At 31.2% G+C, this 25,451-nt stretch overlaps 1 protein-coding gene across 5 annotated transcripts in view; it reads right to left on the bottom strand.

Moving 5' to 3' along the window:
* The window catches only part of LOC143068351 (uncharacterized), an 82,708-nt gene that overhangs the window by 34,535 nt on the left and 22,722 nt on the right, over positions 1-25,451 (bottom strand). For 2 of the 5 annotated variants that reach the window (XM_076242339.1, XM_076242335.1), the window contains exon 2: positions 8,116-8,144. The gene's annotated coding sequence lies outside the window, so the exon portion shown is untranslated. Of the gene's footprint in view, positions 1-6,039; positions 6,133-8,115; positions 8,145-13,663; positions 13,731-13,816; positions 13,870-25,451 lie in introns of those variants that run through there. The other 3 variants (XM_076242337.1, XM_076242336.1, XM_076242340.1) reach the window with 3 other exon arrangements.

Below are 25,451 nucleotides of genomic sequence, written 5' to 3'. Positions count from 1 at the left end.
ATGTAATCAGCAATAATGTTCAGCAAAGTAAGATCTGCAGATAAGTTAAGATGACTAAAATGGTCAGTTGACCCGTTAAGGAGTTATTGCCCTTTATAGTCAATTTTGACCAATTTTTCGTAAATTTTTGTAATCTTTCACAAAAATGTTCTCCTCTGAAACTACTGGGCCAAATTAAACCAAACTTGGCCACAATCATCATTGGGGTATATTGTTAAAAAAGTGTGTGGCGTGACCCGCCAACCAACCAAGATGGCTGCCATGGCTAAAAATAGAACATAGGGGTAAAATGCAGTTTTTGGCTTATAACTCAAAAACCAAAGCATTTAGAGCAAATCTGACATGAGATAAAATTAATTATCAGGTCAAGATCTATCTGCCCTGAAATTTTCAGACAAATCTGACATGAGATAAAATTAATTATCAGGTCAAGATCTATCTGCCCTGAAATTTTCAGACAAATTGGACAACCTGTTGTTGGGTTGCTGCCCCCAAATTAGTAATTTTAAGGAAATTTTGCAGATTTTGGTTATCTTGAATATTATTATAGATAGAGATAAACTGTAAACAGCAAAATAAGATCTACAAATAAGTCAACAAGACCAAAATTGTCAATTGACCCCTTAAGGAGTTATTGCTCTTTATAGTCAATTGTTAACAATTTTCATAAATTTTTGTTAATTTTTGTAAATTTTTAGGAAATATTTTCCACTGTAATTACTGGGCCAAGTTCATTATAGATAGAGATAATTGTAGCAACAAGAATATTCAGTAAAGAAAGATCTACAAACACATCACCATCACCAAAACTCAATTTTGTCATGAATTTATCTGTGTTTATTGTTAATATGCACAAAGACCAAGGTGAGCGACACAGGCTCTTGAGAGCCTCTAGTTTGTTTGTCTGATGAATGCAATGGTCTAGATGTGGAAGATAAAACACTTTTAGGATGCAAACATGTATTATTGTTATTAAACAAAAAAGGAAGATGTGGTATGATAACTAACCACAATAGATCAATACTGTATAGTCAGCTATAAAAGGCCACAAAATTACAAATGTAAAACAATTCAATCGAGAAAACTAAACACAATATGTTTTATGCTTATTCAAGGTCTACAGGGATCTCCATGGCCTGTTTAACGATGGAGCCCCGCCATCGTTCAAATGTCTTGCGCCATCGTCAAATGACTCGCGCCATCGTCAAATGACTCGCGCCATCGTTAAATTGTCTTGCGCCATCGTTAAATTGTCTTCCGCCATCGTTCAAAACTTCATCGTTTTTTGTAGCCCGACGCCATTTTTTTTATCAATTATAATCAAATGCATGTAATTGCATAACCCTTAGGCTTTTTATGTTATAATCCAATACAGTTCTAACGCCTGAGGGATATCCGGATTAAGATCGCTAATTACTTGTACCTGAGCTTGTACAGGTAGATCAACAAACCAAACAGGAGAATACTATCTGAGGATAGACGATCCATTTGTCGAAGTAATCAACTAAGTTTCAGCAAATGATTATGATCATTTAGATTAAATAAATAAATTAATAAATGAATCCAGTTACAAAGAAAACAGTTTAACAAGTCGAACACGTGCTTTATTTTGACTTACGCAATCAGCATCCCCCTTTTTTAAGAAGTACAAAATAAGACGCAAAACAGTAAATATTATTTCATCGTAAATAAATCGAGTACTGCTGTAACGATAATTTAGAATTACTTTAAAAGTTTAAAAGTAAAAACTTAAATATTTCCTGTAAAGAAATATCGTATCTAAATTCCGAATTCATTTCGTATATTACAATCAAATTGATACATCCGCGTTTCCGGTTTCTATTCAGACTCGAAAGATGCATGTTGCAGAGCATCAATTTTTCCAGATAGTCATTAAAAACCTTTTCATTTGTCGACGTTTGCTTTACAAATCTCTTTAACCTTTTACATAACCCGTACGAATTGTTTTGTTGTTGCTGCAAATCAGCCATACCGGTAATGGGCTCTGAATTTGACAGTGTCCACGAAAATAAGCTCCACATTAGATGATTTTTAACCCCCATAACAATTACCAAAAATAAAAGAAATCTGCATGGGGACCTTCATGACAGCTTTTGGTCATTCTCGACTAAGGGGGGGGGGGGGGCATGATGACTTAGCATTTGAATGGTTAAAAACGGCAATAAATGAAAATATTGATACTTCTAATTCTATAATGAAAATTCAAATAAATATAATTTAAATAAGCAATGAATTAGCATTTTCACCATTCCTTGTATGGAGGGATAAAATACTTCCGATCGCGCTACACTGTACAGTGTAGACAAGGTTTGTAATGGTGAAAGTTCCTCCATGGTTCAATTTTCATCCATGGAGATCCCTGGGTCTATCTGGTTTTGTGATTTCTCTCTGTTTCCAACATGTTTGTTTTGAAGAAGTAATGGTTTCCAGTACTCGTTTTTCTATAATCTTAGAAATAATACATTGAAACAAGTTTTCAATTCAATCATACAGAACTTCTTTTCTTACATTAAATGCACCAGTATGATACATGTTGCACTTTGGAGTACAAGTGACTTCATGCCACAAAGATTTATGAATTGTATCTTGCTTATGGAACCAATAAAACGTACATTTTTACTCTTGCTAAATATTATTATGTCACCTGGCACAGGAAAACAGTGATGTAACTTTAATGCTGTAGGCATGCACATCAAATAAAGAATACACAAAGCAATAACAATTTACTCTAGAAGTTGTAATTTTCAATTGCTTGTAAATTGTTTCTAGTGATACTAGTGGAGTACAGTAAAATCTGACTCAAAATAGTTTCTCACCGCTTGTTTTTCACGCTGAAGTGCAATCTCGATTAAAACATAGAAATCCAAGTTACTGAGTGACTGTGTACAGTCAAACCTTTATATAAAGGTCTTTCTCAGGGGTAAAATGTATATAAAAAGTATTGGATGCATACAACATGTCTACATTCATAGAAGGACTGTTATTAAATTTTTTTATGGAGCAGACATGCTGGATAGATTCAAACATACAGATACTGGGGTAGATCCCATACAGTGGCATAATGAGTCTTTTAATGCACTTTGTAGGTATAATATCTACTTTTTTTTAACCTTAATAAGTCAATAGAGTGTTGGCATGTTGGCTTTACAGTTCACAATAACTCAGGTTTTCATTGACCTGAATTTTCAAACACCAATTATATTGAATTAATGAAGTAAGCATGATTCTTGTATAAAACCACTTTATAACTGTATGGAGATGTAATTAACAGTGTGATGTTTTGCCAGCAAATTTGTGTCATTAGGACATATATTTCTATTTCAATGAGTTCCTTACTATCATGTGACCTACTTTCATGCTGTTTTGTTTTCAGGCTTTGGTTTGCAAGTTCTCTACAAAATATAGGTCATTATATATTTTTGCCGAAGATGACTGTCTTAGCTTTATAATTATTGTTTTGTAAAGTGATGTGTTTAGGGAAGTCTCATCAGCAACATCACACACTTAATTGTCTGTTGTAAAGTTTGCACTCAAGTACAGCTCTTAGTACAAGCTAAATGACATGAAGTCATGCAATTTTGATTGGGGCTAAATCTATATAATGGAGTCTTTCAAGCATCTCACTAGAGAAATAGTAAATATGTCCATGCTTCACCGACTTTTAAGCTTTGTATTTTGATACTTAGAATAGCATAAAGTCATACTTTTGTGAGCTTTGATTTAGAGGTGGAGCATAGCAATGGCCTGATACTAAAAAACACAAATTTCAGCAATAAAAGAGACCACGTCTCACTTAGTCAACCCCCTGGATCTGCTTCTGCTAGAGTTGTAGCAAATGTTACACAACATTGTATTTTAAAATCTATGGGTAAATGGACATGATTTAAAAATACAGTGCTCTCAAGATTTTTAGCTTTGTAATTTCATAAGACATTTTTCCACAAAATAGTATTAGTTCAGTAATAGTATTAGTAAGGGTTATTTTTGGACCCTTATATATCAAGTTCATTATTTCATGATGAAAAGTGTTTCAATTTGATGCAAGTATGTGATAGAGAGTGAAACAAGTCAATTTTTGATGAGTTTTTGTTAGAAGCCTTCCCAGTTACACCCCTATTAGGGAAAACATTGAGATTTTAGTGAAATTTGACAAAGTCTCCCAAATTCAGATTAGGAAACGTAGAACGCAGATAATTTAACAATTGATATATTCATGCCAGATTGTTTAATTGTTAACAAACAAAAAGTTAAGTATATTTTTTGTTGAGGCATGTTCTATATGTTTGTGGACCTAAAAACTTATTGAAATTTGCATGTTTTTATTGAATTTGGCGGAAAATTAAGATTTAAGTTAGTTATTAAGTCATAAAAAGAACACTGATATGTAAATTATCATTCCAATTATATACCTATTTCCTGTCAAGTCATTGTCAAGGCTGTAAACATTGTGATAATTGCCATTTAATCCTAATTTGAAAATTAAACCAGAAATAGGGGTAAAATTGTGACCTTTTCAAATAATTTTCTTTGTTTGAAAATTGTTGGGATTTTCTGTCACATGCAGTGCATTGTGCAGCGTATGCATTTCAATCTGACATACCAATGGAAATAAAGATACTTCAAGGACGGCTGAAAACAATGCCTGGTATATTTTCTAAATACAACATGTTTTTTTTATCATTGTATATTGTTTAGTTGGACGAAATAAGGTTTAACTGTAATTATGTTGCTTTACTCATTTCAATTTAAAATAAATTATTGATATGTTCCAGGCGAGAAGATGCAGCTAACGAGATTTAGGAATGGAATATGTGAGTATTTTGGTTTATTGCTTCAATACTGTCTGCAGTAAAAAACTGACCAAGTAGAAAGATAGTGATGTTAATAATACATGTAAGGCAATAAAATGAGCATCAGATCTAACTAGATTTCCACGAATCCTCCACGGCACTTGATTACTACACCTAATTGTTAACAAGATCTAATGTAGATATTGATATTCATTCTCTTCACCAATCGTTGTTTACATGCACTTCTTGAAGCAATCAGTCATGTGAATGATTATATTTACGTTTTCAAGATTTTCTTTGCTATTTGATTAAAAAAAAACTGCTATAAAGATTGACTGTCCGACAAATATGAATAAAGTTAGAATATGAAACACTATTTTAAATGAAATATGACAAGTAGATCCTATCAGGTTTTTGTGCTAGAAATAGGATAATGACAAAGTAAGAGATCTGAGGTCACTGTTCTGGAAGTATAATAGAAATAATGGTTTTGTACAAAATAGTTTAATCTCTTGTGTGAAATGAAGGCTGTCTATGTTGTGTTTTTTTTATGTGTGGAATCCAAAATTTCAAACCCCTCAGCCTTCTAAAAAGTAAAACTTTCAAAATCAAAAACACACCCATACTATATAAAATTTGATGACAATTTTTACATTCAAATTATCCCTGTTCAATAACTTTTATCTAAAAAACACCACTGTTGCCTTATTTAGAAAAAGAAATCTACGATATTATTGAAGTTAGAGAAGATGGCAAAAAGTTTCTCTGTAAATAGACTTAGCACTTCTGTTTTTTTTGTTAAAGCTGCACCTTTAAATCTATTAAAATTGCCAAAAAAGTTAATTTCAGTTACACTGGAGATGTTTAAAACACCCTATCACATTAGAACACTCAATATTAACCCTTCAAAAGAAATCCTAAAGAGTATGTTTTTATAGAAAACCACATACCCTGTTTGATAGACAGACAATTTAGTTAACATATTGAACTTCAATGTTTCTAAGTTACCTCTATAAAATAGAAAATTATCTAGAGTAAACACATGTTGTGTGAAGCTATTGATTTGTAAAGTACCCTGCCGGGACATGCCACAGAATATTTTTTGAAAAAATACAGAATCCAGTGATGCTATCTGGCATTTAACTTGTCTTGTGATTGTAAAAAGATTGGAAGCGAACTTTTCATCTATCTACATTGTCAGGTTACATGCTTAAATAACATTACTAACCTTAAAATACGAAAAACAAGTCCAACAATACAAGAATCCATTTTATCCACGCTATACTATATTGATGTGGTAACACAACCTTTGTGCCAGCTTCCACTTTTAATTATAACACCTGACTGAAATGTTTTCCCAGGTACGATAATCAATTAAAGGTAGAAAATTCAATAATGTTTATCATAATCAAATAAGTACATTACAACTTATTTACTGTCCCAAGTGTCCAGTAAAACATATATTTCGATCAAGACGGTTTGATAATGTATAAATACATAACTTAAAACTATCCATAAGACTTGATATGTAAAAGCAGTGGAGCCAGGTTTTGTAGCCATATTGATTTTTTAAACAACAGACTGCACAATCTTTTGTTATTGTTGTGAAATGAAGTTGATATTTTTTATAAGAAGTATTTTTCAATGGGATAAGAATTTTTACATTTGTTCAGGAAGACAGGATACATGAGGTTATTATCCTCAACATTTTTTTATTGTTACCTGATGTTACATAATTACTTCTCCTTATGGATTTTGCTTGCTATTTCTACCTTATGTTATACAATGTTGATATTAACCTTAATGAGTTTCCTTTAATTCTATGGGAACCAAATTTTTATCATTAAAATTTTGATTCCAAGAATGAAACATTGACAAAATTAGATAATTTGAGGATGCATTTTGTTTTGGTATCAGTTTGATTCAAATACTTTTAACATCTTTTACCATTAACTTTCCTATTATACTTTGAAATAAAAGGTAAAAAGCCATAATATTAAGGTCAATTTTTTTCATAGCAATTTGAGCTTTTAAATTCTTTATTTTGAATCTTTATGAATTCAATGAACCATATTAATCAGAACATGAAAGTATCTGCTTGCATGTGCTTTTCATTTGTGTGTCTAAAAACCAGTTTTGTATGGAGTCTTCTTAACAATAGCTGAGGTTTGGAATTAATAACTTATCAAAGTATTCCATTCTACAATAGACATTGTATGAAACCATTCCACTTGTTTAAAGATTGTTTGGTTATCATCTTCAATAAAATCCATTAAAGTTAATTGTGGACTAATGTATTGCCATTATGGCCATCACTGTGGTCAATTTTTTGCTAATTACTGGTCCGGGATGTTATAACAATCTGTTGTAGAAAATTGACTGATTTTATTGATAGTTTACATTGTAATATAAAGTGATTGATTGTACTGGTTCACTCTAGTACTTTGTCCTGTTATAACAACCCACATCATAGAATCAAATAATAATGGCAAAAATAGCAACATGGAAATCATCAACAGCAACCATGCTGATTTGAATAACAGCAACTGCATAAAAATGTGTATAAATATTGATCAAATTTCTGAGCCTGTACTTAAAAGACTTATAGAGTTTCAAATACAATTTCATCAGCAGAATATGCAAGAAGCAAAGAACTAAAGCTGCAGAAAGTATTAGAAAGGCATTGATTGGAAGGTTATGTTGTATAGATTATGGTTAGACACCAAGGACCTTTTCTAATATAACAATACAAAACGTACTGGATGAACCCAGCCAAACAACCACACAATGCCACCACAGCCACCTGTATAGAAATTAACCCTATTTTGAGTATTTTGCTAGTTTGTTTCTGGTCCTGAAATCATTTATTTCTCGAATTTTTATTTATAGAGGAGTCGTTTTTCAAAATATATAACTTCTCTTTAAACAAAGAAGGACAGATTTTTCATTCTATTTAGACTGAGGAAGTTTTTATTTATCCATTTTGATGGAAGTTGAGAAATGATTGCTACCATATTTTGATGATTAGACGCTAAGTAGCCTATATCCGTGTATGTTGTTTGTTTTGATACATAGAAAGTAATGAGGCTTCATGCTTTCTTTCTTTAAAGTAAACCATTTGCACAAGGATTTAAGACTTCTTGACAGAGTTTGAAGTATCCTTGAAAACTAAATCTGGGTTTTAAAATCTGTTGATATAAGTTGAGGAAGGATTTAGGGAATTTAACGGTTAATAATCCCAGAAGTGTTCTATCCCTGATCCATGCACTGTGTGAGATCGGTAAAAAAAGAAGATAAAACTTACTTTTTTATGTGATTCAACATGTTCTTCATCTGCAAAAGAAAAAGATGAATGTAAATAAATTGATGTAATTTTAGAATACAAATAATCAGCAAGTCACTAATGAATGTGTATTTCAGCTATTTAACCCTTTACTATGCCGATAGCCATTAGAATATTAATGAACATACCAGAGCATACATTTGAACTGTCTTTGTTGTGGTGGTTTCTTAAGAAGGCAAAGAAGTCATTTGCCTCAGAAGTCATTGAGAATAGATAAAACATGTTCTTGTCCCTGTCATGCAGACCTGTCATTTGTCTTTTAAAGAAATAATCATGAAGCAATTGCTGTAAAATCCAATTGCCAAAGTTCAGAGAATGATTAACTTATGGCAAATTTATTCTGTCCCTGCATGGCAATCATAAAGCTAATTAACCCTCACTGGTGTTTAATCATTAGGTAATTTGAAGAAAAATGGATTGGTCTTTTCATTTAGACAAAGTATTCGTAAAATCTTGATAGAAAGCCAAATATAAAAAAAAAAAAAAAAAAACGTGATTGAGAAAGAAGCATAAATTTCTAGAAAATGTATTTATTGGACCCAAATATGCTGTTTCAGCTGGTCTGATTTTGTTTAATGTGTGCTTGTCATGTTTTAAGATCTCTTGTCAGTCTGTCCTTGTTACTCTTTTCACATAATTGTTGCTGAAACTATCAAGTGAATTTGAACCAAGGGTTCAATTATCATTTAGGACATTAAGCAACCAACAATTAATCAGTCGATTGATTGTCAATTAAAAAAGGTGCAAGTGAAATAAAAAAACAATCAGTCAACATTTTTGTTATCAGATTTAAAAATTTTGCTGGTCTTTAAAAAGTGATTTTTTTCAATTTAAGCCTTTTTACATTTTCAACATGCATAACACTTTTCTAACTTAGCTACTATGAACATTTTGGTCCCTTTCGATATCGTGGGATAACTAGAGAATGACTATTAGTATATTATGACCTAATGTGTTCAAGGTTATAAAATTGTATGGAAAGTAGAGAAAAAGTGATGTATTAGCTGTTTTATTTGATAAAAGTTACTTTGCTGTCAATCCTTATGTTTAATTTAGCTTTCGTATTAAGATTCTATCTATTGAAACAGGTAACTTCTTGAATAACATTATAAAATTTATGTTGGCAATTATTTTTACTGGATAGAATTCCCAGGGTATATTTTTATATGAACAAAGATGCACAAATTGAAATTTAAATGTCTATAAATTTTGAGAGGTGTCCTGTTTAGTTCAGTTTCCCACCCATTACTTTGTATAATATGAGATAAAATAAATCACCATTAAATGGAATTAAAAGTTAAACTTCCCTCTTCACAAGATATGTGCGAGACCAAATACGTAAATGGCATTGTTTGTTCAAAGTCTGTTGATCAGAGCCTTTGTTTATAAATTGAGTGACCTGATATTTTAGGAATTTTATTCACAGCATGTTCAATCAGTGTTGGTAAAATAAATGGTCAATAGTTTAGTTTTCTAGACCTGAAATTTGTTTGTTTAAGATTTTGAGTGGACTAGATTGTCACCCACTTACAGGGTACAGATTTTAAAGGAAGGATATATTTTATTTAATCTTTGTTGAGATTTCAGGAAATTGTATAGGACAGGTATATCCTAAGTTCCTTTTAACTAATAGAGTTACAAAAAAACTCCTAAAAAGTTCAAATTTGCATCTCATTATCGCCATTTTAATTCACACAAAGTGTAAATAAATGTCCTATTTAAATGATTAATCTTGTTTTCAACGCATTTGCAATTTTTTTGTAATAGCATTAATCGTAGGTGGACGTTTAAAGGGTCTTCCTCTCTTAAAGGTTTAAATAATGAGGTTCTTCATTCAGGAGATAACAAAAAGTTTCTGAAAAGAAAAATGTGTTAATGATAATTTATGTTTGCTAGTTCAATGACAGGTTGAAAGTAGATGGTTAAACTTGTGTGTCTCAATACTCTCTCATTGTATTTTCTGTATGAATATCTGAATTTATAGCAGATTATCTGATGAATCTTTAAAGGTTATCAGATAATATGCATATTGATATCTTAAAAAATATCTACTGGTAGTTTCAAATTATAACCTCAACAAGCAGCTGAGGATTTCACATAAGGAAAGCATTGATTTTGTCTGTTCTTGACTACTGCTGTATAGAATTTGAAAAAATAATTATGTTTAAATATTGCTGACTTTGATTTCTGCAGAGATTTTTGGTTTGAATTTGAAAAAAAAAATCCTTGATGTCTACTAGGAAAAATAATAAAATTAAGATTTGAAATGGGTAATGTGACAAAGAATCAACAACCCAACCAAAGAGCAGAAAACAGATGAAGCAACACAGCAAGAAAATCCCACACCCAAACGCAGGCTTCAGCTAGCCCCAAAACAAAATAACCATACTAAATACTTCTATATCAATTTATTTAACAGAAAAGTCAGGAGTCAGGACAAATGTATTTACAAATATTAGACAGTAACTATGATGTTTAAATAACATGCAACAGAGCTATTGGACTGTCTGGTCTATAAAGTCTAAATGTCAAAATGGATCACGTACGCTGTTATGTAATTTAATGAATTCTGCGTCTTTCTTTTCCCTTTCCAATAGTACTTAGTATAAATATTAATTCTTTCTCTGATAAAGAAGTTTCTTGCATGCAAAACAATAATAAACTGGTTAAGAAGATTGAAAACATTTTGTCTTGTGATTTCAGATTGATATGGAGTTATTGGAGTGATGTATTGACTTTGTCATGAGAAAGGGGATTATAGAGTCTACAATCAATCCCCAGACTAATAACATCTGAAACAAAAGACTTGACGAGCCATTCATTACTATTGATGTAATGTTTTCAGGTATCGTAGATAGTCATCTTGTAAACACCCTGCATGCACCAAATAAACCTGTAAACGCAGCAAATAACATGGATGTACTGCACTCAAGTACCATAGTTCATGTAGTTGTATGATGCTTAAAAACCATTCAAACATTTGATGGGGGAACAATGATGTAATGAAATCTTTTTGAAAACTTCATTTTCTCTTGTTTTGAAACTTTTCTGGAATTAGGTGTGTTGGAAATAAAGATAATACATTAAGGATTTTTTTAGTATGGAATAGTTTTTAATTGGCAAATTTGGTAGAAAAATAGGTACATGTGCTTATAGGAATAGGTATTTGGCAAGAATAAGTTTTCATTATAAGAATATTGTACTATTGTACAAAGCCTACAAAACTCCCATATTGTTATAACTAGTACATATATATGATCACATATATATGATCACATATATGACTACTAAAAATTTCATTAAAAAAAATTAATCAAAATGTCTTAGTAGAAGTTTTTTTAATTAAATATTTCAATTACTGCACCAGGTATACTTTGAAAGTGACAAACAGTTACATAAGAGGCTGTCATAATTCAGGTCAACAACATTATTACAGGTGAACATACAAGTCAATGTACAAGTCGAGGGAAACATCAATATTTACAGTTAAATGCATCTGCAATATACTCAGCCATGCTGATGCTGCACAGAATATAAATCATCAATATTTTTTATCAAACATATTTCTATTTCCTGATTTTTATTGCTTGATCAATAATCTTGAATAATAATTGAGTTTTGTTTTGTTCGGGAGTTGATACGCTGACCCTATAATTATCTATTTTTTTTCACCTGGTTCCACCCAACCATGATCGACTTACCTGTCAGATGTTCACATGACATTTTCACTCAATTTCACTGCACAACCTTTATAATGTCTATAGATTTGTTCATAATTTTATGCATCATTTAAATGTTTATAAATTGATCTGATCTTACAGTGAACTTACTCTTGTTAAATTCATTATTTATTCATGGCCAAATTGTATTATTTTTATGCTTTGATGTTTATTGTTTATCGATATTCATTTTGATGTGTTTATTTTGGAACTAAATATTTCAACAGAAGGGTATTTGGCCATTATCTGTTTGCTTTTAACCATTTGTCCATTCTTATCAATTGATTTTAGAAGCAAGTTATGTTGAATTGCTGTAAGCCATTTAGACCACAAGAGAGAAAAAAATAGCTCTGTAGAAATCAATTTTTGGGGAATAACTTTTTTGTAATGTGTAACCAGGTATAAAGAGTTTACCTGGAGATAGGAATATCCTATGACAGCTCTGATCTTCTCGAACAACTGAACATTTAGATGCCTCATTGAATGTCAAGTGTATTAATGTCTCATGCCAATTGATTCCTTTGTATTTATAGTTTTTGGAGAAACCCATTTATATTGCTCAATCAGAAGTCTGAAATATTGTGTGTAAATCTCTGTGGTATTTTGATTATTTGCATTTCTAGGAATTTGCTGATTTCAGATAGTGATTCCAATTCCGTGTAGTCATAGAACAAACACTAGAAAAAGAAGTTTAAGTCTCAACACCACTTCAAGATGTAGAAATTTTGATTTTATATTTTAGTTGGTTTCGGAAAATTGCTAGTTTTCACATTATTCAGGATGTTTGTATCTACTTTGGTATTAATCTGAAAGTTACTTTTATTAAACAGCAGGTTCTCGTGACAATCAGTGATTTCTATTCAGTTTCCTCCTCATGTATGACTTGTACTAAAAACAAGTCCATTATAGTCCTACAGTGATTTATTTCCATGTTATATTTCTCAATGAAAATTCATAGATAAAAGATTGCTTCATCATTAAAAGTTGGCTAACATTTAAAAGATCCATGTGCTATTTAAACTAATGGACGCAAACATAAAAATAATCAATCAATCAATCAGAAACAAGTTCCATAATGTGTTTTAATGAGTTATTTCCCTTTCAATTTTCTGAATGGCTCTAATGTGACAGGATTACAATTTAAAAAAAAAGTAAAATCTCCACCGAATTGTGTAGAATTTGATAATCTATTCAACTTTTGCAATTATATTAGCTTTAATACTCTATGTTTAAATAATTTGTTAATTTTGTTTTGTCATATTTCTATATCTGTTATTTATTTTACCTATCAATTTATAGGAGTAAAATAGCTATTTAAGTTGAGATTTCTGAGCCTCAGGGTCGAGACTTGAATAATAATTGTATTTGTACACTCAACTTCATTTTTTGAAATCTTTTTATGGAGAAAATTGTTATTTGAGATGGAAAATTATACAGTCACTCCCAAAAATTAATAAATGTTTTAAATATTTGCTAGTTCGTAACTAAAGTGCTTTAAATTGTTTGTTTTTAAAAGATAAAACATTATTAATTGTTTAGACATAATGGATCTTTAACAGATAGAATGCTATTTACTTTATTATTTAAATTATGAAGTAATAATTTTTATGAATAAAACACCCAGACATATTTATTTCACGATGTAGGTAAATTTTCTTTTGTGATCTTTAAGAGGATACAAAAATATTGAAAGATGATTTCATAGTTAATGAAAATTATTAATACATTATAGACCTTTGAATGCTAAAATATTTTCATGAATAATTCAAATATTATTTAAAAATTCTTACCATATAGTCTTATATGTATCCAGTAAATTCCAATTAGATACTCGATATAAATAGCCCACAGTAGTTTCAAATTAGTCCATGGGAAAAAAATATTGTGTCATAAAATATATTTCCTCATTTGTTTTAAAGGTAAATGAAATATAATTAATTTACCTGGTAAAAACATCCATTATTACATGTATTACGGTCTTATGAATTGTCAACTTTGACCTTGCATTTAGCTCATCAAGTGTCTCAAGACCGTGGGAAAACTTTCAAGCTTAAATATTGATATAAAAATTAAGTGACATCACTTTATTGTTGATAAACTTTTACCTGTAAAATATACCTGTCGTTCCTTTAAGGTAATACTACTATCAGTATAAAATATCTTATAATGAGTTTTCATGGTTTGTTATCACTTTCATTCTAAGATCTGTAACAATTGTCACTCGAGGGGTCAGAGTAACCGAATCAGTGAGAACAGGAAAGATGGTGGGACAGTTACTTTTTATGGTAATCTACCCACCGATCATTATCTACTTGAATTTGCATTTTGTTTTCAATAAAACAGTATATTTATAGAGGTATTCTGAAGTTTAGAACCTATCATCTTTAAATCAGTTAATTTTAGGTCTGTTCAACGAAGGGATGATGGATTTACCTGACTTCTGCCTGTATTCAAATTAAACATCCATCAATTGTTGTGGGTCTTCTTTTCTTTATAGTTAAATAGCATCATAATCGGTAGGGGTTAATATGTATTTCTTATCATGTCTAATATCAAAGAATTCATATGAAAAGGTGTTGACATCACTATATTTCAGATGAGTGAAGAAATCCATGATGGAAATAGCTTAGTCATATTTTGATCTTATGTTTTTACATAAAACCTCTAAGTAGAGGTAAATGCATGAAACAGAATGTCAGTCATGGTATCATCACAAATTACCCATATTTGTTTGAGGTGGTAGCTAAAGGTCTGATATAGGTAAATGAAAGATGTAGAGGTTGAATAATAAAAGAGTGTTTTTGACTGTTTGCCCACTTTGTGTGTTTGCCAAAGTCACAGACTGTCATATAGTGATGTCAGATGGATGGGTGGGCAGGTGGAGAAATATAATTTGTGTAATCAACTCTAAATCAACTCTTCCTTTAGTTTTCATCCAGATTGCACACAAATTGCACACCTGATATGATTATTAAAATTGGTTAAGGAATTTTAACCCTTTCCTCCATTGAATTTTTTTTTTTGCATACTTGATTCGCATAAGGATTTTTCAATAAAATGCTAAAAATATGCTTTAAAGTATTAATGCATTGCGAAAAACAAATATTTTATCAAATAAATTAAAGTCAGATATTCCTGCGATATTCCTTTTCATATTGGATACAAATTTTATTAAGTCTACTGCAGACAATTTGTAGTCAAAGCATTTCAACTGAGGTTCTACACAGGCGTCAAAAGGCGTCATTATGGAGTAAAGGGGTTGGCGTCAAAAGGTGTCACTATGGAGGAAAGGGTTAAAGCTTAGTCATTTTCAGCACAATTTACAAAATATTGTCTAGTTCTTTATTCATTTTTCAGCCCAGATCCCTGAAATGTTATTTTTCTTTGCTTGAAATGATGGCAATTTGGAGTGACCTAGGAGCTTGAAATTTTTATTTTTACACAGAACCCAATTATTTTGTCCACTGTTACTATGTCCAGCACATTTCTGTGTCCACCCTTGGATGTATTAAGCAACATACTGTATGAACATTTGTTTTCAACAACACTCTTATACCAGGAATGAGGGGGATAGGACTCCGGGATCAGGTGTTTTTAAGCTTGAGATTTCGGGATTGACCCTTTCGGGATCCGGGAATTCTTTATTTGAATTTCGGGACCTCAGGATTATGTTGTTTTTAAGTGAGGGATTTCGGGATTTCGTGTTTTTAAGCCCGGGATTTCGGAATCAGGACCCCTCTTACCCTCCCTCAGGAATTTGATGTTCTTATATTTAACTGTTTCCATTGTAACTTGCTGCATTAGTAAATGAAAGCCTCTATACTTACTTTTTTAGTATCGAAATTTTTTTCCCTGTATGTATCTCACTTTTACGATTTGTAGTTCTTCATTATAATATATTGTAGTAAAAATTGAACCTCTGAACCAAAACAGTATTGTCATTTTTATCTAGATAAATTATTTGATCTTTTCTTTTGAAGATTTTATGGGAGCTACTATTTTTCTACTGAAGTTGTTTTTATAGTAAAAGTACAGTTAAACACATATCATAGCATTATCATTAGGAATGTTTTGTTTTTATCATTGCTTAGGGGATCATTTTAATAAGACCAAGTTACCGACATAAATCATGATTCAGTCACAGTTTGAAAAAGTTGTATAAAGGATAAAAAAAGACGTGGTTTATATCCTTATTGTGAAGAATTTTCCCATACCTTGTGATTGTATGATAAATATTACGGGTTAACTCCTGTATAATCACAAAGCAAGAAACGTTGAATGAGAAGCCGACAAGTATTTTAAATGATCAAACTATGGAAGACCATAGTTTTTACATTCAAACCTGTTGATATGGGGGTATTGTTTAATTGAGTTGTTCTTGACAGATAAAATATAAAAATATCATTTAATTTTAATACAACTGGTTCATTTGTTAATCAAGACTAGAAAAGGGTCAAGTAAGCTTCATTGTTCCGTATTTTAGGATGAATTTCTCACTAAAACATGTAAATCCTTTTTGACTTTGATATCTGGCACCAGTATAAACCAGGTGTTGGCATATCTTAGGAAGTATCCATGAACCTTATCTATATATAATATTAGAATAAATAGGACTTATATTTTCAGCTTAGAGTGTGGTAACTTGTGGCTCTACTGTTCACATGGATATTTTCATGTACTATATCTAACATTCAGAGTAAAAATATGAATATTCATTACACAGCAGAGATATTGTGACAAGCCACTCACATTCATATTCATACTCAACAGTGGCAGGTCCAGAAATTTTCATAAGTGGGTGCCCACTGACTACCTGAGAGGTCATGCTTCATGCTATATAATCAACCAAATTTTTAATTGCATTTAACATAAAGTATTTATGAAACTTTTAACAAACTCTAATAATGGCCCTTCTGAACTTGCTTCTCTTATGTCTGAAAAAGCTTCCATTAACATTGCCTTTACTGGGAAATCTAAAATGATAAAAATTGCTCAAAATGAGCATTGCTCTATATTCAGATGACCCAAATTTAAACAATGAAAACAACAAATCAGCCAAGTACATCATAAAAAAAGAAAATCCATATTGTACCTAACTTACTGTAATGTTACAAGATAATTTATTTACTTATTTTTTTTATTAAGCATTAAGTAAATATTTATTCTTTTCTAAAGAAAAAGAGTGCAGTTTTGTTACATCATACTTGATTTTTATCATTTCATAAAACAGTCACAGATGCATGTGATTATAAAATTTTAATGAAATAAGATAAAATTGATGTAGAAGACTTATCAAATATTTTTATCATATGATGACAGACATGCCTTGTATCTTCTAAGGGGAGATGAGATATAATTGAGGAGAACTAGGAGGAGTCTTTGGATACGATAAGCCAGTTTAAGGGAAACTTTCAGGACAATTGATAAGACTTTCATATGAAGTAAGATTCATGTTTCACCAAGGTTAGTGCAATCATAGGGTATACATAAACCCTTTGTGAAATAAACACCATATTTCGTGATGTGGTATTAAGTGGGTCCTAAAGTTAATTTTTTGCTGAAATAAAGCCAATGCGGTGGTCGATGCAGAAGGGGTAAAGGGGTGGGGGTGGGTGGTTCTGGGGGTTGGAACCCACTTTTTGTTTTTTTCGACAATCAATGCATTTGAATGGAGAAATATGGTTGGAACCCCCCACCCCCACCCCCTTTATCCTTGGTTAAGAACCCCATTCCCCTTTTTAAAATGGCTGGATCCACCCCAGCAATGTTAACTAACATTAACCACAGCTTAGTATTGGACCAATAGAAAATGTCCATTTTCTTCACCTGCTGCTTTGCCTTATTTGTCAAAAAGTTTCATTTTCAAAACTAGGTATAAAACAAATTATTGAAAGATTATTCATAATGCAAATTTTCTAGAAAATAGTGAAGGAAAGGAAATATAACTTAGACAGATAATTACATTAAGGAAACCAATTTAATAATTATTTTAAATGAAATGATACAGATTTACGCCCAAACTCATACAGGTGTTATCTAATTTGTCTGGATAAAATGCAGGTGAATTTAAGGTAAAGGAACCTAAAACAAACTGTTTCACCATAGCCATTTGGATTCTCATCACCTAACAAATGTTTGAATGGCTCTAGGTAGAATTCATATTTAACTGACCAGTTGTAAGATAATTAGTTAAAACCTCTATAATTTTGAATGTAATGTTCAGTATTGGTTGAGAAAAACATTACAATTATCAATTATTTATGGTGGCAGGCAAATTTTTATTTTTTTAAATTGGTCTTTTTGATCACATCAATGACTTGCAAATTACACAGATGCCAATAACCAAAATAATACTACTTGAATGATTCTTTGTGACCCTGTCCTTATTATAAGGTCATATCATACTTAGTTCATCAAACATTTATAACATTGATTGTTTAAAAAGTGAAGGATTTCTAATATAATTTTATGTTATATTACATTGGTACATAATAAGTTTATAGATATGTACTTTCCTACCTTGTTTTTATCAATTCATTCTCCAGAGAATTCCACATAATAATAGTAAATAAGGCTAATAGCTTAAACTGATCAATTTTTTAGTCTTTCAATTTAAAACCCAAACAAATACAATATTGAGAATAATTGATGAATGGATGTTTGTTTATGGAGTATGGCTCATTGTATTGTGGAATGTAGCGTTAAAAACTGAATCAGGTCTAAAATGGTCGGGAGTTAAGAGAAAGAAAATCACTTTGCATAATGATTAATGATAGAATAAAGGTACGTTTGGTATAAAACAAAGGTGCGTTTGATTATTGATCAAGGTAGTACAGGTGCTTCATGACAAAGTTTTTTGTTAACAGATATCAGATCTAATATAAACACAGAAAGGTGAAAAAATATTTAAGGAAACATGTGACCACCTGTGAAGTTATGGGCCTTATTTATAATTAGATACCATGGGGGTCAAAGTCAAGTTTATATATTTATTCATAATGGTATTATAGTTTCATTTGATGCCAAATTGATGCTTCATCCTAGTGGAACTTGCAATGATTGCCAGACTATTTTATATACAGAAAAGCTAATAACAGATATATAAAGTTGGTCGTATCATGTTGTGTAACATCTGAAATGAGCATGATATACCTGCAAATCCCCCCCAAAAAATAATTAAGTCAATGCTCTCCTATTAAACAACAAAATTAGGCCATACCAAGTACTTTCTTATTTCACTAATGATAGAGACAGTTTTTCAACACTTAACGGCACATTATCTTAGAAGTATGTAATATGCAAAACGATAGTATCTTTACTTTGAGGCATTAGGGAAAAAAGCAATGGATGCTCACTAAAATGAATTTATCAGCATGCAATTAATTTGACCCATTTTTTTCAGCTGAAGATGGTGACATTTATCAAATATGTCATATTAAGATTCCCAGAATGAAAGCCATTATTTAAAATACTGTAAAGTGGTGTGTTTTTCTTTCAAGATTTCTAAGGGCAAACCTGTTTGCATGGTTGAATTTTCATGTTTTCCTGCATTTTTTCATAATTCCTAATTGTGAACCTATTAAAATTTAACTTTTTACTAAAATAATCATCTTTATGATAAATATTCAGTTATCACAATAGCATCAACTTAGCATATGACCATTGTGCATTGTAAAAGTTGAAAATTGAAAAAAAATGTATGTATCATCAGCTTTATATGAAAAATATTTTATTTCATTATCCACAAAAAGAGAAATATAGTTTTGTTTCTTTAAAATAGAAAAAAATCTCTGCTACAGTTTCACAATCGTTACAAAACCTTGGTGGTACAGATTTTTTGTTTATCTTCTACCCATAAAAATAAGAGCTTTTACTTGTTGTTCAGTATGTAACAGATAAAAGTTTTTTTGGGATTAGAATTATTTAAGATAGTAATTACAGCATATGCATTTGATTAGAATCTTAAAAACTATAGTTAAGATCTGCATGTCAGTCACTTATTTATTTATTGTTTGATAAAAATTCTTATTTGCATCATTTGTAGAAAATTGACATATCTTAAAAGATAAAACTAAAAAAGAAAGCAATCATGCAGTTGTCCTCTAATCATAACAAATACAAAAAGCAACCATTCTACTGCAGCTCAAAGTTTGTTAGTCACATCACTTAGTCTATGAGCAATTAGCAGTAGAGCAGTGAACTATCCAGTTTGAAGCAGCTAACAGTACAGTACAAGATAGTCCATAAGCAATACTACAGCTAGTTTAAGCAACTTGCATAACATTGGTTCCCTTATAATAATACTAACAATTTAACAGCTGATAGCATAGGCGGATTCAGGGGGGGCCTGGGCCCCCTTTCGTGGAAAAAATTTGGTTGATTATATAGGGAATCACTGAAGCATGACTGGAGCGGGCCCCCTTAGGTCAGTCAGGGGGAACAGTTCTGAATCCTCCACTGGATAGTACAAAAGTCAGGTTATATTAACACCAATCGTTTTACAGTAGCTTATAATGTGGTTGGCCCCTTGTTTAAACAGTAACCAAAGTAGACTCATTATCACCAACCAAATGAATACAGTTTAGGGATCTTATAGTAATCTATCAACATTAGTAGCAGTAAAATAATGGCCCAAACCATTCTTCATCAATATACAGTTCAATGGTCCATTTATAATAACATTGACCTTTCTACATGGTCAAACAATACATAAGTCCCCTTTAATATAATTGTAAAATCAACAATTCTACATTAGTATGGATAAGAATGAATAAAAGGATAATATCTTCGATTATTCCAGCAATGTACCACATGACCTTGGGGACATTGAATTATTACGTAACATTGCTAGGCAATACAAATAGATTTTTCATGATTATTATTTGAATACTATCTGAATAAGAAAAATCAAGCCTTGCTCCAATTGTTTATGGGGTATACATCAATCACAATGAGACAACAACCCAACGACAAAAACAATCAAAAGACATCTAGACTGACTTGAGGGCAGTATGCAGTCATGAATAAAATTGGTGAATTCATTTCAAATAATAGCAAAAAACATTATTTATAAAACAAGTATTGGATGGGACATTTTTACTATTATATATTTTCTCAAGATTGGGTAATAGAAAATCCTATCAGTATATTTGTTGGGGGAACTGTCAATTGATTCTTCACAAATATTTATGATCATCATTAAAAAGTGATAAATTTTCAGACTGAGAACTTTACTGCAGAAAAAATGAAGTTAAATCTGTTCAAACAAAAGATAGGATGGTAGCTATCAGTTGTTGACAGTATATTGCTTCACTGACAGAGGGGTCTGGCAGAATACTTTAGATAATGTCAAACTTTGCCAATTTGGGTACACTGACACAGTAAATAGACTCTATCAATTTCATAATATAACTATGGCAGTGTTTTATATTGATTGATTACTTTACCCTCAAACAGCCTTATCATCCTTCTTTAGGATGGTTTGGTAACTTCAGAATTTCTTCAAAAAGGAATGAAGGTTATCTTTATTACATCTAAATGATCTTTTCTTTGTTATCTATTTACTCCTAACCCCACATCTTTGTTGTACTAATGTACTACAGTGAAATTTGTATTTTATTTTGTAAATGTTGCCAAGTTTCAACTTATCACAAAAGTTAGATTCCCTTTCTCTCATTATTTTTTAAGATATTGCTATGAGATATATCTTATCATTTCAAATTGATGCATTAGAGTTTTTATATTTCTGAAGTCTGTAAAATTAATAGTTACTATTAGAATTAGTGATAAGATGTGCGAAGGCATAAGTTAACTTCTTTTTTCAAGATTATATTGTGATTCCTTCAGAGAATTAACAACGTTAGGGAAATGATATAAAGTATTTTAACAATTGTGTATTTTGAAGTTGATTTTTTGTCGAGCCTGCAACTTTTGTTGCAGAAAGCTCGACATAGGGATAGTGATCCGGCGGCGGCGGCGGCTACGGCGGCGGCGTTAGCTCACTTCTTAAAAGCTTTATATTTTAGAAGGTAGAAGACCTGGATACTTCATACTTCGTATATAGATGCTTCATGTTACGAAGTTTCCGTCAGTCACATGTCCAATGTCCTTGACCTCATTTTCATGGTTCAGTGAGCACTTGAAAAAAAAGTTCAAATTTTTTGTAATGTTGAATTCTTTCTTATTATAAGTAATAGGATAACTATATTTGATATGTGCGTACCTTGCAAGGTCCTCATGTCTGTCAGACAGTTTTCACTTGACCTCGACCTCATTTCATGGATCAGTGAACAAGGTTAAGTTTTGGTGGTCAAGTCCATATCTCAGATACTATAAGCAATAGGGCTAGTATATTCGGTGTATGGAAGGATTGTAAGGTGTACATGCCCAACTGGCAGGTGTCATCTGACCTTGACCTCATTTTCATGGTTCAGTGGTTATTAGTTAAATTTTTGTGTTTTGGTCTGTTTTTCTCATACTATATGCAATAGGTCTACTATATTTGTTGTATGGAATGATTGTAAGGTGTACATATCTAGCGGGCAGATGTCATGTGACCCTGACCTCATTTTCATGGTTCAGTGGTCAAAGTTAAGTTTTTGAGTTTTGGTCTTTTTATCTAATACTATATGCCATAGGTCAACTATATTTGGTGTATGGAAATATTTTATGATCTTTATGTCAGTCACGCAGGTTTTATTTGACCCTGACCTCATTTTCACGGTTCATTGCACAGTGTTAAGTTTTTGTTTTTTGGTCTATTTTTCTTAAACTATAAGTAATGGGTCATCTATATATGTTGTATAGAAGCATTGTTAGCTGAACATGTCTGCCTGGCATGTTTCATCTGACCTTGACCTCATTTTCAAGGTTCATTGGTCTTTGTTTAGTTATCTTGGTTAATGTTAAGTTTATGTGACAGTTGTAATAAAGCTTAGCTTTACACCTAGGACTATCAACATAATATCAATGATTAGTATAGAAGGCGAGACATTTCAGCGTGTGCACTCTTGTTCAATATGTATATTACAATAAAGGAAACATTCAAATTTTTCGATGAGCAAGAATAAAAAAAAAACAAAAAATTGCAGAGTTAATAAGTTGATTTTCTATGGAAATGATTGCTCCAGATGAGTTGACAATAATTGAACCCCTCAAAGGAACTTGTAGCATAGGAACAACCCTTATCCAACCTCATTCTTTTGACAGTTTATTTGTTACATATAATGATTTTTCTTTATCATTTAATCTCATTTCTTGTTTTTGTTCATTGCTCATGCATTGTTTCAGCAGCTAATTGTAAAATTGAAAGGAAGGTACATATAAGCTATGGTTACTCTAACTATGTACAATGTATTTAAATATATATGTGCTTGTTGAATTAAGTTAGTTGTAGGGGTTATTACAGTTTATAATTCTTGTGAATTCAATTGGGAATTATACTTAACATAGGGCTTGAAAATCTGCAATGTTTAAGATTTTGCACTAGAAAGAATAAGCAGTTGGGGAATTTTTAAGTAGTAATATTGCATAACTGATAATTTTGCAGTGGAGACATCATATTTCAGTTGGTAAATATCTTTTTGAGCATTAACCAGCAGTTGTTTTTAAACATCTGTTATTGAATATCATTGCACACCCTCCCAACTGTTAAGTCTGTTGTGTCAACTTTTTATTTATCAAATGTACATGTCATGTAAATTGTAGAAATAAAAACAAGTGTTGCTTATCCCAAACATCTCTAAAATAGCAAAAGAAGCCTTTAACAGGTTGAAACCTCGTGGGAAGAGATAAAATTTAATTACTATCTGTTGGAATGGTAGGCTTATCAGATAAAATCCTATCAAAGTGCTATTACTGACCAGTGTCAATCAGATAGAGTCTGCAGACTAAATTGCCTTACAGATGTTTAAAGATAACTCAATACAACTACCCAAATTTAATGTTGAAAGATCAAAACTCTGATGCTGCTGCGAAGAAAATAAGCAAAGTTCCAAAAACTGTACATTATTATAGTTTACATGTCAGAAAATCATGAAGATTTTCGATAACTTTGGCTCGCTTCATAGTGCGTAAAATACAATCACAGAAACAAGAGAAATCTTGGTGCGTAGCCGAGTTATATAACTTATTGATATAACAGTGTCTTATCTGCTTACTATGACAAGAATGCATGTCATACAAGTGTGGCATAGATAAGGCAAGGGCATTAACCCATACATCACAAGTAGGTATTGTTGTTTTCCATGTTTATAAACAATGTATGGCTACTCCTCGTAATTCATAGCATTGTTTATACTTCAAATGCTAAAAATAAGGAGAGACTCTTCACAGAATTATTGCAAAGGTTGTTTACTATTGAAGAAAATGTTGCAGTTGATCTTTCTCTAGGAATTTGGCCTGGCAAAGCAGTGAGCTATACTGTATAAAATGTGCAACTAGAACTATTTTATTATATTGCTGAAGGCAGGAGAAGACACTGAATGTACATTTCTTGAAACTTGCATAGTGCCTACTTTGATATAATGAAATTGTGGTAGTCACAAAAATCCTTGCTGCTTTAAAGCGTTTGATTGAACAAAAAAGTAGAGATGAACTCAATCAGTCATACAGTTTGCCTATCAATAATTAGTTTTACTTATTACATTATTATTTCAAAATGAAAGAACAGCAGAATCAAGACATCTTCAGTAATGTAGGGTCTTTCTCATTACACTTGGCTTGATTTTCTAAATATATGAAGGTCAAGGTGATTTAGAACTCAAATAGGTTAATGGTACTATTAACATGTAAAAATAGACCTTTTTAACATAAAAAATAAAATAAAAATGTAAAAAAATATTCCAATTTCATAACTGCAATTTGAGAGATATGCCCCATGTACTATCTTTGTTAAACATAATTAAAAAATAAAAACTGATGAAAAATATTATCATACTACCTAGGCATACAGTATAACATTGAGAGCATGGACATTTTTATCTATGTGGAATGCTACGAATATTATTTTGTTTCTGGGGTGCATTCTGATAAACCCATATCTAATGCCAAGTTTCAAGCCTATATGTTTGTTTTTGATACAAATTTTATATCATCATCAAATACAAAATTTTGCACTAAGCTTCTTAATTATAAGGGCAAAAACATTAAACTCATTATACCTGTATGCCACACAGTTTATGGTGTATAATGTTACAAGCAATTTGTTCTGTCCATCTGTTCTTCATTTCTGATTTACTATAAGAATTTAAACCTTGGTAAAGATCAGGGGCATAGTTTACAAGAAAATAAGTTTTTGTCTATTATAATTTCATCAATGACACAGTCAATTTTTCTCAATGGTCATAAGAAGAAATATATTTGCAGCTTTCATTTCATCATAGTGGGTGTAACTCTATTGAAGAAGTACTTTTCTTTTTCTATCTTTTGCTATTATTACAAAATTCAAGTTAGATAATACTCTTAAAAACTGTACTAATAATTGATTACATATACTGGTAATCTTTTGACATACAAGTATGCTGTAACTCAGTCTATGAAAAAGTGCAGCGCCTAATAAGTACCTTATTCCCATTAAAT

This window comes from Mytilus galloprovincialis, chromosome 3 (genome assembly GCF_965363235.1).
Source record: "Mytilus galloprovincialis chromosome 3, xbMytGall1.hap1.1, whole genome shotgun sequence".
Classification (NCBI taxonomy): domain Eukaryota; kingdom Metazoa; phylum Mollusca; class Bivalvia; order Mytilida; family Mytilidae; genus Mytilus; species Mytilus galloprovincialis.
Note: the sequence above shows the minus strand (reverse complement) of the source record. Positions and strands in the feature narration are given on the sequence as shown.